This window comes from Lepidochelys kempii, chromosome 5 (genome assembly GCF_965140285.1).
Source record: "Lepidochelys kempii isolate rLepKem1 chromosome 5, rLepKem1.hap1, whole genome shotgun sequence".
Lineage (NCBI taxonomy): Eukaryota > Metazoa > Chordata > Testudines > Cheloniidae > Lepidochelys > Lepidochelys kempii.
Genome location: NC_136384.1, coordinates 96,604,973 through 96,619,846, shown reverse-complemented (window position 1 = coordinate 96,619,846; position 14,874 = coordinate 96,604,973). Strand labels below are relative to the sequence as shown.

The 14,874-nt window shown below is 39.4% G+C and overlaps 1 protein-coding gene across 4 annotated transcripts in view; it reads left to right on the top strand.

Moving 5' to 3' along the window:
- PCSK5 (proprotein convertase subtilisin/kexin type 5) overlaps window positions 1-14,874 on the top strand; it is a 299,903-nt gene that overhangs the window by 81,014 nt on the left and 204,015 nt on the right. The window lies entirely within an intron of this gene.

Here is a 14,874-nt window from a genome sequence, read left to right as displayed (position 1 = left end):
CTGGATTAAGGGTAATCACACACTTCTGCTGAATCAGGGCCCATGTTCTGTTTTAATGTCCCACAAATCAAAATTAATTTGCTTCTCATTGTCCTGAACTGTTCACTTGAATGTATGTATCATTTTATGTTTAAGTAGACCTTTATTTCATTGCAATTGAGTATTATTTGGTTTTGTGGATTATTTTATGTGCAACTTTCAAGAACCAGATTCAGTACAAAAAGTGATCTTGGCTTCGACAGCAGGTACACTCCCAAAATGAGGTTAGATTGCCACAGTGCAGAAGGATTATGCTGTCGGTGTAACTCCTTGATGCATACTTTTCTGTATCATTAGAAGATTGCTTTTTCCTTGGAGACTTTTAATTTTTTAATCTAGAAGTCAGGTTTTCAAGGAATCCATTTTGAAGCACTTGGAGGAGAGGAGGGTGATCAGGAACAGCCAAAATGGATTCACGAACTGCAAGTCATGCCTAAGCAACTTGATTGCATTCCATGATGAAATAACTGGCTCTGTGAATATGGGGAAAGTGGTGGACGTGATATACCTTAACTTTAGCAAAGCTTTTGATACGGTCTTCCACGGTGTTCTTGCCAGCAAGTTAAAAAAGTATGGATTGGATTAATGGACTGTAAGGTGGCTAGAAAGCTGGCTAGATCATCGTACGCAATGGGTAGTGATCAATGGCTCGATGTCTGTTGGCAGCCAGTATCAAGCAGAGTGCCCCAGGGGTTGGTCTTGGGGCCGGTTTTGTTCAGCATCTTCATTAATGATCTGGATGATGGAATGGATTTCACCTTCAGCAAATTTGCAGATGACACCAAGATGTGGGGAGGGGTAGATACACTGGAAGGTAGGGATAGGATCCAGAGTGACCGAGACAAATTGTAACTGATCTGTAACCACCAATTTTTGAGTCATCTGCAGATTACTAGCAATGATTTTATATTTTCTTCCAGATCATTAATAAAGATATTGAATAACATTGGGCCAAGAACAACTGCCTGTGGGACCCCACTAGATCCCGAAGAATGCTGATTCCCCATTTACAGATAATTTTTTAGGTCTATCTGTTAACCAGTTTTTAATCCACTTAATATGGGCTGTGCAGATTTTGTATAATGCTTTATTTTATTTTTATCAGAATGTCATGTAGAACTAAGTTAAATGTTGTACAGTAGTCTAAGTATATTATGTCCGTACAGTTACTTTTATCAGCCAAACTAGCGAGTTATCTGGTCCTGCTGATTTAAAATTTTTTAACTTTAATAGTTGCTGTTTAATATCATCCCTAGTTACTGGAGGAAAAGAAAGCATTTCTTAATCACTATGAGATACAAATACATCATCCCGCTTCTTTCCAAATATAGTACAGAAATATTTATTGAATAATTTAGATTTTTTAGCATCAGGATTGACAATTTAAGCATCCTTGTCTGATATTGGACCGATTCCAATGTTAGGATTTCATTTGTTCCTGATCGATTTAAGGAATTCCTTTTTTATTATCCTTAACCCTACAGGCTGTAGATTTTACGATTCTACCTTTAGCTTCCTTTATCCGCTGTCTGCATTGCATAACTGCCTATTTCTACTCATTGCTATCAACTTCCCAATTTTCCATTTGTTTTATATTTTAAAAAAATTAATTGCCACTTTCACTTCCCTTCTTAACTAGGATTTTTTTAAACTAAGAAGCCTACTTGCATGATTGCAGAATTGTATTCATTTGGTATTTAATAAAACATTCTTAACGTCCAATTATAATTAATATTTTCATTAATGACTGGGATAATGGAGTGGAGGGTATGCTTATATAATTTGTGGTTGATACTAAACTGGAAGATGACAGGATTAAAATTCAAAATGACTTTGACAAATTGGGGAATTGGTCTGAAATCACCAAGATGAAATGCAATAAAGACAAGTGCAAAGTCCTACACTTAGGAATCAAATGCAAAACTACAAAATAGGGAATAACTGGCTAATAATACTGAAAAGAATCTTGGATTATAGTAGATCACAAATTGAATACGAGTCAACAAAGTGATACAGTTGCAAAAATGGCTAATGTGATTGTGAGGTGTATTAACAGGAGTGTTGTATGGAAGACATGGGAAGTAATTATCTTGCTGTATGTGGCACTGGTGAAGACTCAGCTGGAATACTGGATGCGATTCTGGGTGCCACACTTCAAGAAGGATGTGGACAAATTAGAGAGAGAATCCGGAGGAGAGTGACAAAAATTATTAAATAAAGCCTATTTCTTAGGTGGTGCTTTTCATCAGTAGATCTCAAAGTTTCCCTTTCTGTAAAATGGGGATGGTAAAAATTATTAAACTGACCTATGAGGGAAGATTAAAAAATTTGGGCATGTTTAGTCTTCAGAAAAGAAGACTGAGAGGAGAACATACAACAGTCTTCAAATTCGTTGAGGGCCGTAATAAAGAGGACGGTGATCAATTGTTCTTCATGTCCACTGAAGGTAAAACAAGAAGTAATGAGCTTAATCTGCAGCAAGGGAGATTTAGGTTAGATATTAGGAACAGCTTTCTAACACTAAGGGCAGTTAAGATGAAGAATAGGCTTCCAAGAAAGGTTTTGGAAACCCCGTCATTGGAGATTTTTAAAAATAGGTTGGTCTAGGTTTACTTGGTGCTGCCTTAGCACAGGTGGCTGGACTTGATGATTTCTGAAGGTCCCTTCCAGCCCTACATTTCTATGATGCTATTATCATTCACATTTTTATATTTACATTTTACCTCCTACTCAGTTTTGCTCTATGATTAATTTCAGCTTTGGGAAGATGGTGCAGGGATGTACATTTTAAATTTCTCTGTTCTACAGAATTCACTTGGCCCATTGTATTTAATGATTGCCAAGATACTCATGTTTAAAGTTTGACAACTGTGCATAATCAGTAACATTTCCTTAACATTATGAATTTGACTATCTGTTTGATCATCATGATAGCTTCAAAGTACAAACTGACATGGCAAACCCTTCATTAACCTTATTGTGAGGGGTTGCAGTATTGAGTAAATAATGTACAATTTCAAAATTGTCTGCTTACAAATTTACAAGATGTCCTTAATAGCTCCAAAAATCCCATTACATTATAAGAAGTAAATTGAAAATATCTTTAAAACATGTCACGTACTTACATGATACAATATAATAGCTTTAAAAAAAAGCTGAAATTCTCTTTATGAGAGTTTTCTTTTCTCTTCCTTTTATTATGCTGCCACTTTACTTTGTATGGTATTTTTCATACAAATTGTCTCCTACAACAATTTACACAGTTAAATAATACAGCCATAAAGCTGAAAATAACAACAAAGTGAAGGAGAAATGAAGAGGCATGAATAAGGGAGAAAAGATATGTTTTCAGCCAAGATTTGACAGGCGATAAGGCAGAGGGATACAAGAAGTCAGTTCTATTTGACAGGAGCTGTGGAGGTGAATGAACAGCGTGAATGATGACAAGTAAAGGGAACAAGGCGCCTCCAAGAGACAAGGTCATAACAGTAACACAGAGCAAAATACTATAGAAATGAGACAAGAATAAATGATTATGACATTAATAATTTGTACTGTAGATTAATTTCTGGGAGTGTGTTCCCCAGCTTCATTATGCTCTGATCTCTTTAACTCTGTTCTGGGCCTTCCTGTCACCCACAACCTCTCTTTTTTTCCCCTGACTTTGGTGATCTCTGAAAAGTGTAAAGACTCTTATTGATAAAGAAAGCTGTTTGTATCTCCTTTCTTTCAAAAGATAAGGCCTGGTCTAAACTTAGATTTTGTACCAGTATAACTATGTCAGTTAGGGACGTGAGCTTTTACCAAAATAATTATATTGGTATACTGTGGATGCAGTTATACTGGTAAAGGTGCCTTATATTGGTGTACCTTTCCCCCCTTCCCTACAGGAATAAGCTATACTCGTATAAAGCGCCTTTGTATTGCTATACTTGTATAGTTACAGCAATACAATTTTTGAGGACAAAGAAGTCCTAAGGAAATAAAATCAACTAAAACCCTCCACACTCTGCTCTGCACCACACTCTCAAACCTACTGATGTAGCACTAAGGCTATGACTACAGTGATGTTGGCATGTAGCTTGCAGACACTGCACAACCCCCAGCACAGGCGTCAATAGAAGTGAGACACTTGCCCAGAACTTTAGGCAAGTGAAGACATGCCCAGAACTTTATGGTATATACCCTACACGTCTCTCAACATGTCCAAGCACTGCTTCCCATGTCTGCACTACACCGCTGCCTTCTCATTACTCAAGACTTTCCACACCACAGTGAAAGGCTTTGGCTGCTCTGGGAGCTGCTGGATCTTTCCCTGCTGCCAAAGCCTTTCACTGCTGCATGTAGCTACACATTGCAGTGTGGATGAGACCTGCTTTTCTCTGTGGCATGTAGCTACACATATCCTGCATGCCACCGCAAGTGTAGAGGGTATGTCTACACTGCAATTAGACATCTGCAGCTGGCTCATGCCAGCTGACTTGGGCTTGTGGGGCTCAGGCTAAGGGTCTGTTTAATTGTGGTGCAGACATTCAGGCTCAGGCTACAGCCCAAGCTCTTGGACACTCCCACCTCGCAGGGTTCACTTCTGATTTCAGTAGTTTTCTGGTCATCATAGAGTCATTCAGGGCAAACAAGACATGAATTTTAAAACGTGACATATGAATTTAGTGTAATCACATGTCTCCATGGCACTTTAAGAAAAGGACCATATGTCATAAGACTCAATAAAATTCTCTGATACTTCTTTCTTTTGTGGGAATTAATGGAGGTCACATAAAAGCACAATGCACAGGCCACAAAAATGGCAGAATGGAAAGAACGATGTATTTGTGGAATAATTCCCCCTTCCTGAATAACACCACTCTGGGTGAGGATGCACAGTTCAGGGCAGGGAACAGCCTCTCTGTGCATATGCTTCTTCCAACAGGATTTCCACAGTTTTTCTTAGACAGGAGTTAAAGCAGGTGAAAACAGCATTAACTTCTGATCCACTCTGATGTTCCCCCAGGCTGAGGAGTGTAGGGTATATGTATAATGGAAGCATCCTCAGGGCACGTGGCTACCAAGTGAAAGATGGTGCCACAGAGCCCAAAGAAGGCTCTGAATCCATGGGTCGGATGGATTCTTTCTTCATGAATTCCTAGGATCCACAGGATTGGTAAGTTATATCTCCAACCCTCTCTGTGATCTCAAAATCCATCCCACATGCGGGGAGCATTAGTAAATGTTTTTTGCTAGGTTTACCTCCTACATGTTTTACTGCAGAACAGTATCATATGATGCATCGTTTCCCTTTTTTCGAAAGGAATTTAGTGAACATTGTTTCACACCAAACATTTTGCCTTAATAGTGACTTTCATTTTTTTGTTGTTTTATACTTGAACCGTAATTAATTTAATAAGTTAATTAATTTAGTGGTATCATGGAGCTGATGATACCATCAGTCAACATGCAGCAAATCTGTGTGTGTGTAGTCACAAGGTTAATTCTTACCAAATAAATATGAATACTTGATAAACCAGTACATAGAAAAGAAAAAGAAAAGCTTTGAACCTATAGTCCTTGGTAGAATCGATTAATAAATTATATGGCCAGAAGGAATCATTACAATTATTTAGTCCAACTTCCTGTATAACTGGCCAGAGGACTTCCCTGAATTAATTTCTGTTTGAACCAGAGCAGATGTTTCAGAAAAATATCTAATTTTTATTTTAAAATTTCCAGTGATGAGAAATGATAGAATAGTCTCAGTGTATATGTGAGCTAACTATATTCTGAATTGTTCTCCTTTTGGGAAGACTAGAAATTTAGTGTCAAGTCACAGAGTAACCTGAGTCATTAACTCATTTTTTATAGAGATAAATTAAGTTCTGTTGTCTTGTTCTTGTTTCCCTGTAGCCAATAGATAGTTCTATAAATATAAGGAGCCCATTTACACTGATTCCCTGTTCTGCTTCTCTGTTTAAACGAACTTATAAAATAATGTATGTTTTTGATTTGTTTCCTCCCACTGGCCTCTAAATACATTTTACTTGTTTATTTGAAAAATCAAAAAGGTCAAGCGCCAAATTCATCTCTGGTGTAACTCAGTCAAATACGTTGAAGTTATACCAGGGATGAATTTGAAACTAAATATTTAATACTGTATATTTTTCAAATATTTCATTGGAAAGAGACTCAGATGGGAAAAAGTAGCAGTTCAGTAAAATGTGTTGTTTCAGACATCAAATGCTAGTTAATCGAAAGCATCTCAAGCATGAGATGAATCAGTCCATATAATATCTCCAACCTCTGTAGGCCTTTAAAATGCTGTGATCCAAAACTGTTCAGGGGTGAAATTCAGAGGAAAAGAAGTTTCTATGCAGACAGTGTTTCCTATTTAACATGCAATAAATATTAGATTACATTTACGAAAACTAAAATGTTTATTTCCTGCAAAAACTCCTCCTAATCATTAACATCCCCCATTCATTTATTGCTAGCTCTGATGGAAGAGTTTATACTCAACATTAAAAATGTGATAAACACTCTTGAAAAAAAGCATTATTTTAAAAAACATTATCCCTCAGTAAACACAATTTACTAACTGCCTAATTTAACTCATTCCTGAGTTATACTGTTCCTGAAAACATGTTTTCTTTGCTTATATTGAATCATATGGGCCACTATAACAGTGGATCTATCTGTCTATTTAGACTTTTAGAAGGTCATCCTTCACTGTGGTAACTGATGTTTCCTCCCCTCCATTCAAAAATGAAGCTTGCTTCATATCAAAAGTACCAAATGAACTTGAGCCTGGCACCAGTAAGCCATCTCCACTAAAGCTAAGGGAAACTAAACTTTGCTGCTTGGATATATTTACTGTCCAGCTGAGAATAACATCCTGGCAGCTAGTGGTTAACCAAATGTCCAACACTGAATTTCCTCTCACAGAAGAGGCAGAAGGTCTCTTCCCTTGACAACTCCTTGGTTAACCAAGATCCACCTCTTGGCCCCAAGCAGTTCTGTCCCCTCCATGCATGGATTTTAGGAGCTGATCAAGTCCAAATAATTTGCCCTTGACCATTCTTATTGTTCTACCTGTGTGACCCTGTAAAACTTTATCACATCATATATTATATCATGCTGTATAGTACAGTGGATGAAGCTCCTAGACCTAAAGAATGTGTACCATAAACTTCAAGGTCTACTGCCTATGGCAAGACTCTTTTTTTACTACTGTTCTACATGAAAATCAGGAAGAGCCAGTCTTTTTACAAGGATCTTTTTTCCCTGTTAATTTCTGGTTGGGGGGCTAATGGTTGGAAGATTTACTGGGCTTTAAAGTATTTGTATTGTTCCACCAAATCAGTTCGAGATCTGCCAGATCTTTGACATGATCTTTAACCACTGTTAATGCAAGAACTGCTGGAAACCTGTGCTTTGTACCATGTGATAGCTTTCAGAGGGCATAACATCAACAATTCATGAGAAATTGGCTGTTAAAAACTTGTCAAAGACAGAATAGAATGCCTTATACACCGGACCCTCGCTAGAACGCGCGTCTATATAACACGAATTCGCATATTACGCAGTCATGGCCATGGATCCCAAATTTAAGTACTGTACAGTACAATTTTTTTGAATATAGATGAGATAAATTGACCGCTGAGTGCTTTCCCGTCGACTCTAGTACTCCACCGAACGAGGAGCGCAAGCGCAGTCAATGGGAGATCGACCCCACGGTAGTGTAGACAAGCCCTAAGACGATTACTGTAGGCCTAGAACGTCATACAAATGTAATGTAATAAAAATTTGCAGGTACAATATTTATCTTTAGAAAGATGTCAAAAATGTTGGACAAAAGGAAGGCTTACTCGGTGCAGGAGAAATTGGACGCTATCGAATGACTTAGAAATGGCGAAACCCAGGCAAAGATTAGCTGCGATATTGGCATTAACAAGTCCACCTTTCATGGATGGCTAAAGAATGCTGACCAGCTTGGAACTTACATTCATAACCTGGATGAAGAGCATGGCCTTCAAAGAAAACGAGCCTGTTTAGCGAATGATGCCGATCTTGATTCTGCGATGTACACGTGGTTTGTGCAAGAACAGCAGAAAGGCATTCCAATCTCTGGTTCACTTATAGCCATGCAAGTGGAAAAATTCAACCGGAAACGTAATGGCGAATTCAGCAATTTTAAGGTGAGTTTGGGTTGGCTACGGCAATTTCAGAAAAGACACGGAATCTCTCAGATTGCAGTTTCAGGAGAAAAACACTCTGTTTATTACAACGCTGAGCAATCATACCCTGTGAAGCTGAGGGAAATTTTGCAGGCAGAGGGTTACTCGGAGGAACAGGTTTACAATGCAGATGAAACAGGAATTTATTATAAAATGTGGCCCGATAAAACCCTGGCTGTTAGAACAGATGAATGTAAGAAAAAAGGATATAAACAGGCAAAAGATCGTCTTACTGTATTGTTTTGTGTGAATGCAACAGGCAAGCATAAATTAAAACCATTGTGCATTGGAAAGTCTCGCATGCCTCGGTGCTTTCGTCACGTAAATGTGAATTGCCTGCCGTTTTTGTACAAGAACCCCAAAAATTCCTGGATGACAAGAGAGATTTTTGAACAATGGTTCTTCACTGAATTTGTCCCTTCTGTGCGAAAGCATTTGCGGGCAAAATGCTTAGAAGAAAAGGCCGTTATTTGCTAGGCAACTGTCCAGCATGTCCTCTGGCTGAAAGACTCCGAACCTGTGACGGTAAAATACAGGTTGCATACTTACCTAAAAACACGACTTCCAAAATCCAGCCGCTTGATCAAGGTGTTATTGCCATTTTTAAGCAGCACTATTGACGGAACTTGGTATGACAAATGATAGAAACGAGTTGTCTGTCACTGATTCTCTGAAGAAGTTGACTACAAAAGACTTCTTTTACATTGGTGGCGATTCCTGGAATTTATTATGCGCTGAAACGATAAACCGCTGTTGGATGGTGGGACTGAAAGAGTCGTTTGGCCACCCGCTCCTGGAAGAAAATGAAGAAAGCAGATCACAGTCTGACGAGGAATTCGACTTGAAGGGATTTACAGAGGAGGAAGTTGGAAGAACAGACATGGAGTGGATGCAGGAGCTGTGCCAGCAACTGTCCGGGCTCGGGGTAACTGCTCTGCCACAAAATATCGAGTCCTGGATAAGAGGCAATGATGAAGCAGAAGAATTTTGTCCCGTTGCTGACAGTCTAATGGATGACGAAATTCTTCAGGCCGTACAACCAAACAACATTCCAGAAGCTGAAGAATTGGCCTTCGCTGTGGAAGAAGAAGAGGAAGATGAAGTGGACATTGTTCCAGCGTCTATTGCGACCGTAGCTGGCTTAGAGACTGCTTTGAGATGGTTTGAGATGCAAGACTTTGAGCCTATAAAAATTATGCAGCTTTTGCAGTCTTTTGCAGTTTGCTTAGCAGAAGCGGCACAGCAGCAAGAAGCAAAAGCAACTCACCGACTTTTTAAAGAAAAACTAGACTAGTTTATTGTAATATCTACTATAAATCTCTAATAAAACAACACTTTTTTTCTCGTTTATTGTTTCCTTCAAGTAGGAGTTTATTTTCTGAGGTTTTCTATACTTTATGGATTTGACATTTACTGTATACAGTAATTTCATTTTAACACAGTCCCCACTATAATGTGGTACTTGGTATGGATCCCAAATCCCGCATTCGAGTGAGGGTCCGGTGTATAGCTTTCCTCAAAATTCATTTTTGGCTCTAGAATATTGACTTTAAGATGATTACTGGTTCCTCACTCTGTCAATTCCTTTTTGGTATTGATCCATAACTGGATACAGCCAGTATCAGACCTCTGAAATTAGCACACCAGGCACAAAACGTTAAGATAATGATAAAGACAATGAGCTACATTTGAAAACATCTACTCAATCTGCAGCAGCAATCAAAAAAGCTAACAGAAATGTTGGGAATCATTAAGAAAGGAACAGATAATAAGACAGAAAATATCATATTGCCTCTATATAAATCTATGATACACCCACATCTTGAATACTGCATGCAGATATGGTTGTCCCATGTCAAAAAATATATTTTGGAATTGGAAAAGGTTCAGAAAAGGGCAACAAAAATGATTAGGGGAATGGAACAGCCTCTGTATGAGGAGAGATTAACAAGACTTGGAAAAGAGACAACTAAGAGGGGGATATGATTGAGGTCTATAAAATCATGACGGGTGTGGAGAAAGTAATTAAGGAAATATTATTTACTCCTCATAACACAAGAACTAGGGGTCACCAAATGAAATTAATAGGCAGCAGGTTTAAAACAAACAAAAGGAAGTATTTCTTCACACAACATAGTCAGCCTGTGGAACTCCTTGCCAGAGGATGTTGTGAAGGTCAAGACTATAACACGGTTCAAAAAAGTACTAGATAAATTCATGGAGGATAGGTCCATCAATGGTTAGAGATGGTGTCCCTAGCCTTTTTGCCAGAAACTGGGAATGGGCAACAGGGCATGGATCACTTGATGATCATCTGTTCTGTTCATTCCCTCTGAAGCACCTGGCATTGGCCACTGTCGGAAGACAGGATACTGGGCTAGATGGACCTTTGGTCTGACCCAGTATGGCTGTTCTTATGAGAGAGTATGTAACACAATAACTACGAAACTCCAGGCACAAGTCTAGCATTGAAAGAATGTAGCAGATTGCAGAAAACCCCTTTAATAGCTGAATCACTTCTTTTAAACACTGTGCCTGTTTCTTAATTGCAGGAATAGCTTCCAAACTGTCCACATTCAAGTGATTCTTTTGGCCTCTCACCTCTATGAGACTTGAACTGCAAGTCCGAGGGAAGTTCTAGATCAGTAATTTTCCTCAAAACACCCTTCTTGCTTCCTAAGCATTTTTGGAACACAAGAGTCTCTCTGCCCCTGCAGAGGTTTCTGATTAAATGCTAACTGTAGTGTCATTAATGTTTTGCAGTTAAACACTACAAAGAGAAACATCAGCCTTTAACTGCCTTTTAAAAAACTCAGTCAAATTATATTGGGTGAGGGGTTGTTACTCCTTTCAATGATATCCTTCAGGCAGTGGGCAAAAACAATGTATGCTAAAATGATGCTCTTTTACTGTGACTAAACTAACTTGTCCGGGGGAAGGTAGGATTCCATGTACTTGCCTATTCTCTGTGGCGGAGGTGGAGAAATCAATCAGCAATACTTATATGGATGGATCTGGTAAAAACCTGCAACTCCCAAGGTTTTGTATGTTAACAAAGTTGGTTGTTGTGGGTTTTTTGTGTGGGTTTTTTTTTTTTTTTTGGTCTGGTTACTGCTGGGATAGATTTGACAACTAATCAATATTTTAAAATAGCCAACCAAATATAAAAATGATCCTTAGAACTTCACATCAATAGAGGTTAAGATAAATTAAGCCTCAATCCTGCAAATTTAACTTAATGCATCTTAGTAGTTCCATTGATTGAAGTAGGATAACTCATGTGCTTATGTAAAGTTAAGCAGGACTGGGGGCAAAAACTACAACTGCAGACACACAAAAAATCATGTTCCAAAAAGAGGGAACAGAGAAAATACACTGACATTATTGTGAATTAATAAGATGCTTCAGTACTTGCCCATTGACACAAAGTCCAATTAATTTTAGGCACTTGCTTTCTTATTTTAATGACTATTCATTATTTAGGTAGCTCTGTAAATCTACACAGTGCTTTCAAACATTTACAACACAAAGTCCCTGTCCCAAGGATCTGACAACGTAATTCAGACAGATGAATATGAAACAGAAAATAAAGTTTAAACACAATACAGTTAAGGAAGAATGATAGAATGGAAGTCTACACTGGAGATTTCTCGCTAGAAGTGATTTTGAAGGAGGGATTTAAAGAGGTGGAGGAGAGAATTTATAGTGGACAAGAAGTTGGCGGCTGTGCTTAACTGCACTGTAGTTGAGGTTGAAAGAGCATTTCTATTAAAAGCTAAATTTTCAAACTGCTTTAAAATTGATATACCTAATCAGATTGGCCTGAAAAATGGTATGCCAGTTCAGAGTGTGGGGTACAGTTTGTGGTGCAATTTTGGGGCGAGAGGAGCTGGTTGTGAGGCAGGGGATTTGTGGTGGAGAAAAGGTTGAACTTGATGTGGAAAAAAGAAAGGGAGCCAGAGACAGGAGAGAATGAAGGAGATGGGAGCATGGAGGCAGAGAACTGCTCGGAGCAGCAGGAGAGAAAGATGATTCTAATAGCAGCATTTTGCCTAGACTAAGAGGGAGAGGTGAGAGGAGGATGAAGAGGATCCATAGGCATGATGAGAGATGACAAAGGTGTTGTTAGTAGTAGGGGTTGAAAGGAAAGGATGGATTTTAACAAAGATGAGCTCCATCTTCAGCTGCAGTTGCTATGTGCTTGGCAGAGATGGGGATGGGAATGATGGTGGCTTTATACCAACTTTTCATCCCTTATATGCCCCCTATGCTATGGCTGAAGGACGGACTGGGTGTAGAGATATGCCAGCTCTATACTTTCTGGAGATTCTCCTTTGCCAGGGGATTCTCTGACCACCCATTTAGTTTGGCTGTCTTCCCAGTGCTGGAGCACAAAGTGCGGGCCAGGATCTGGCACAGTATATCAGAAGAATCAGTTAATCATTCACTAATGGGGTAGGTGTATCTTGTCTTGCTTTTTTGTACATCAGTGTAGGAAAGAGGCCAATGGGAACCTCTGCTGCTGCCCCAGAAGTAGATATTCAGGCATGGGCAGCCTGTTGACATCACTGAGAGAGAAAGGAATCATCTTCTGGTAGAGGTCCAAGGGCCTTTCAGGGGAATAGGAACCAAACACCCACACACTTTCCCGGGGCAAGTGGTGAGACTAGACTAGTGGTTCTAAACCTATTTACTATTGTGGGCCACATCCAATACTACCCGTATGGCCCTGAGGATGTCACATGGGTCACTGAGCTGTGCTGATTGGGCCACAAGCGGCCCATGGGCCACAGGTTGAGAACCACTGGACTAGACCAAGAAGCAGAGCAGCCAGAACTGCTAGTTCTTCCCCAGGGGGAAAGGGACAAGCCTAGGAACAGAACACCCCAAGGGCTAAATTTTAAAGAAAGGGAGGAGAGGAGTAAAGATCTAGTGGTGGGTTGCATGTTGGTCATTGGGAGTCATTTTCCCCTTTCTTCATTCCCAGCAACCAGGAAGAAAGGAAGGGTGGAGTTTCTGTCTTTCGTCAGACTGAAGGAATTATGTGCCCCACCTCCGACCTGCTGGAGAATACTTTACTTTTAGTATTGGCTTCTGGCTAATAAGTCTACTCCTCTAGCTCACAGGTGCCTGGTAAATATGTAAGGCATGATCATCTCAGAGTGGTGAGTCAGCATAGTTCAGTAAATTGACCCTGAGGCAGGGAGACAGGAACTCCCATCCCACTTCCGCCTATGACTTGCTCTGTGACCTTGGGCAAATCACTTCACCCTTCATGTCTCCATTTTCCCAGTTGTAAAATGTCAGTAGTCATATTTATCTACCTCACAGCTGTTTGGTGAAGATTGATTGGTTTGAAGATTGTAGTGCACTTTGAAAAAAACAAGGGAACTCTATGTGCGAAGCACTGTTATAATCTTTAGCACTGCAATGGTAACCATCCTGGATGATGGCATTGAGAGAACCCACCCAGACTTGATGAAGCATTATGTGAGTCTTTGCAGTAGTTCAGGATGCAGTTTTATTATTGTTTGTATATCACAAAGAGTCTTGAGCAGCCACTGCACAAACTGTGCAAAAAAGGAAGTGTAGAGTGTTGCTAACCTTATAAAACAAGCTGTCTGCACATTTTTGAATGATATACATAATTCTACTTTCAATCCTTAGCTAGACATTCTTTGGAGTTGATCCCTAAAGTTGTACAAATGCCTTGTTTATACAATGCTTAATAGCAAACTTGCTTTAGTAACCTCTAATAAACACTGTGAAATCCACTGGTTTGTATATTGTATCAAGGTGCAGTGAATGGAAGGAGGCAGTGGTAAGAGCCGTCTCAGTAGTAATCTTACATTAATTTACACCACATTCTGTGCTAACAAATTGCCTTCAGTGGGGTTACCCCATTCCCTCCCCCTGTGTGTAAGTCAGGGCAGAATCTGTCCCTTTTTATTTAGTTGAACTGTTTACAGTTTCCAAAATGCTAAAACATTACATTGAGGTTCATGTGCAAGGAAATGGGGAGTGGGGAATGAACGCTGAGAGCTTTCGTGTGGCTACTGTTGCTATGATACTAGGTTCAAGCATTTCTTTCTTTCTTTCTTTCCTTCTTCTTTTTTTCCCCTCCTTGCTCTCACTGAGTTGGAAAAAAGCAACACTGATGAGGGTCTGAATGGTTCGGGCTTCATAGGGAACCACTTTGTTTATGGGTCAGAGAGTTGCTAGTGGGGGTATATGAATACCCAAGTGTCATTTCTCATTTCCATAGCAAGACAGATTTTTTCATATAAATGGCGGATGTACTCATGTCACAGGAGAGTCATTCAATTTTAAGGAACTCTAAGCTCTCTCCACACCCATTCGTCAGCAAGTTGTACCCCGACATGTTGACTTATAGCCATCTACAATTCATCAGGCATCTTAAACTGCAAGTTTTTCAGAGGGTTGTTTTGGTTACAGGTTCTTAAGTGCTGCTCATCTCCTGCTGATATTGCACAAAACCTGCCAAAAGCCTTCTTTTGTAGATAGAAACGAATCTGGATTAGTTTCCAGACATCCAGTAAAGAAATTATACAGCACAGAAACTCCAAAAAGCAAGTTGTTTCCAGGG